This window comes from Kogia breviceps, chromosome 1 (assembly GCF_026419965.1).
Source record: "Kogia breviceps isolate mKogBre1 chromosome 1, mKogBre1 haplotype 1, whole genome shotgun sequence".
In the NCBI taxonomy this organism is placed as follows: domain Eukaryota; kingdom Metazoa; phylum Chordata; class Mammalia; order Artiodactyla; family Physeteridae; genus Kogia; species Kogia breviceps.
This window is the reverse complement of record NC_081310.1, coordinates 83,712-87,075: the sequence shown is the minus strand read 5'-3', so window position 1 is coordinate 87,075 and position 3,364 is coordinate 83,712.

The window sequence follows — 3,364 nt, the reverse complement described above, 5'->3', positions numbered from 1 at the left end:
CGTAGTGTTTCCATCTCTCATATCGTATCTCTGATGTAAAATTCTCTGATTTACATATTGTGAGTGCAGGATTGGTACAAGTTTTATGGGGGGCATTTTGGAAAAGCTCACCAAAATGATGAATGCAGATATCCTTTAACAGCGATTTTAATAAATCTATCCTGTGTATACATTCACACACATGTAAAATGATGTGTGTGCAAGGTTGTTTGTAGATTGTATTGAAAACAAGTTTAACGCCCATCAGTAGGGGACTGGTTCAGTAACGTATAGTACATCCATACCATGAAGTTGAGAAAAGTGTGCATACTTTGCTATTAGTTACGTAAAAAGGTTGGGGGAATATAAATAGTCGTATTTGCCTGTATATGTATAAAAATTGCATTTGGAATAATACAAAATAGAGTAGTAACATTAGTTTCTCTGGAGAGAGGAACTGGTTGGTTGGGAGACAGGGTGGGAGGGAGATTTTTTCCTCTATATATTTTTATGCCTTTTGAATTCTGCATCATGTGAATTAAAAATATGTATAATTTAAATATGAATAATCCCTTGTTTTCTGGTTGCAGAATAGCACCCAGATGCTTTAATGAGATTGCCTGATTCCTGGCTGCTAAACTGAGAGTTTTTCCAAATATGAGAGGGAACTTAATAAAAGGGGCTTTGTTTAGAATATGTGCACTCCTTTTCCAGAGAGTAAAAGATGGAGAAACTGCTAGCAAGAAAGCCAGCACACTGTGGGAACTAGTTCAGGCTTCTGTTTTCTTCAAGGGTACAGCCCTAGCATGTCTTGAGTGCTTAAGTTGTGGGAACACAGTCCTCAAGTGAGAATATTTCTAGTCGTTTGGACATCTGACTCAGTATGCTACAGCTCAGACTGATTCTGAGTTTCTTAAGTCCATTGTTGGAGGGCTGTGTCTGGATGAGGTGAGTCAGTCAGCCAGGTTCCACACATTGCCCTGCCTTTTTGTCTGGACTCCAGGGATGACTCTGGGTGTTTACAGCTACTGAAGGGTTTCAGTAAGGGAAAACGGGGATATGCTGTGGAGCTCTAGATCAAGTACGTAGAATATAGGTCGAATCTCTAAACCAGCTAGGCAGAGTGCATTGCATTTTCGTGCCACCAGAGTATGGCAGAAATGAGAATGCGCCTCTTAATTACTGAATGTAATCACAGCAGGGCCCCAGCTGATGCTTTGAAATTCATCGTGAATTTGCACCCAGGCCTACCTCATGCCTCCCAAGGGCTGGTTCCTGCCCCTGACCAGTGATAACACAGATACTAAGAAAGGCAATTTCTGGGGGAGATGGGACTCCTCTGTGAGCCGCTTTTACATCAAGGACTTCTCCCAAACATAGGGCTGTGCTGAACCTTTCTTAGATTGCAAGACAATAGATGTTCTATAGCTAGAGATTAGTCTCTTCCCTAATTGTTTACTTGTTGATAGGAAGAGGATAGAGTCAGATTCTTAGCTTTTATTCTTGGCCTTTCTTTAATCAAAACTTATCAGTCTGGGGCTTCCCTGGTGGCACAGTGGTTGAGAGTCTGCCTGCCGATGCAGGGGACACGGGTTCGTGCCCCGGTCTGGGAAGATCCCACATGCCGCGGAGCGGCTGGGCCCGTGAGCCATGGCCGCTGAGCCTGTGCGTCCGGAGCCTGTGCTCCGCAACGGGAGAGGCCACAACAGTGAGAGGTCCGTGTACCAAAAACCAAAAAAAAAAAAAAAAAAACTTATCAGTGTTTCTGTCATCACTTACTTTTCTCCTATATTGCCTAGCACACTGCAGGTCCTCAACAAGTATTTAGGAAGTGTATGAACCATAGCGTGCAGTTAGAGAAAGAAGGTAATATTCACCTGCTGCTAGTTAGCAGTTTTGGTAAAGGTAAGGGATAGTGAAATCAGGATTTTTAAATGATCTGAGGCTTTAGAACCTGGGGTTTAAGTCAGAATGATCTGGATTCAGATACTGCAATCCTGTCATCTTGTGAAAAAGTTTTGGTCTTTGGGGGCCTTAATTTCTCCATCTGTGGAGTGGGATAATACCATCTACTTAACAGGGTTAAAAATAAAGACATAAAATAACATGAAAAGTACAAAGAAGATGCTCAAGACACCAAAGATGCCTCGCTCAGACTGTTTCCCTGGTCCTGTCTACCGGAAGATGAGGAAGCACATACACATGGGGTCTCACCAGTTGCTGTGGGTCTCGTATTTCCTCAAGTACAACATGGATGGAGTTGGACCAGATGTGGTCCGTTTCCTTCCAGTTCTTTCTATACTAGTGGTTGCAAACTCAGATGCCTCCAGGGGCCAGGCAGGTGACCACACTGCTGGGTGGGGCCGAGGAGGACCCTGAGAGTGCAGCCCTCTGTAAAGACACAGCCGCTATTGGGCCGAGGTTGATTGTTTCCAAACAGGTCACGTTTGTGAATGTTTGCAGCCTGCAGGTCAGCAGTTTGAGACTTCTGCTATCAGCTCCCTAAGTACTTTTTTAAACATGTTTTGCATTAAAGATATACTTATTATATATGTAAGAAAAAGTGATCACAGTATAAAGAACACCCAGATATGCACCTCCAATTTAATAAATATAAGCTTTACTTTAGAAATAGCCAGGTATGTTACCCTGTCCTTTCCCCTTCGGAGGTAACCATTTTTCTGAATTAACACTTCCTGTTTTAAAAGTATTTACCGTGTTTATACCCGTAAGCTATCATTAACTTTGCACACTTCTGAACAGTACATCAGTGCAATCACACGAGATGTATTACTCCCAGCAGCCCCACTCCCTCCTCTGAATCTTGAGATTCAACCATGTTGTCATCACTGTAACTAGCTTTCACTGCTAAATAGTGTTTCATCAGAAGAATAAACCAAGATTTATTTTTTTCACTCAAAGTTCTGGACAGTTGGCTCGTCTGCAGTATGTTGCTACTATGCAAAGCTACAATGAATGTTAGTACAAGCTAAGTTTCTCAAGGGTAATGTTTTTCAAAATGTGAGTTGTGACCCATTGATGAGTTATGAAACAACTTACTGGGTCAGAAGCAGCATTTTAAAAAAATTATTTATTTTTGGCCGCGTCGCTGTGCGCGGGCTTTCTCTAGTTGCGGCGAGCGGGGGCTACTCTTCGCTGTGGTGCACGGGCTTCTCACTGCGGTGGCCTCTCTTGCTGCGGAGCATGGGCTCTATGTGTGTGGGCTTCAGTAGTTGTGGCTCTCGGGCTCAGTAGCTGTGGCTTGCGGGCTCTAGAGCGCAGGCTCAGTAGTTGTGGTGCACGGGCTTAGTTGCTCTGCGACATGTGGGATCTTCCCAGATCAGGGCTCGAACCCGTGTCCCCTGCATTGGCAGGCGGGTTCTCA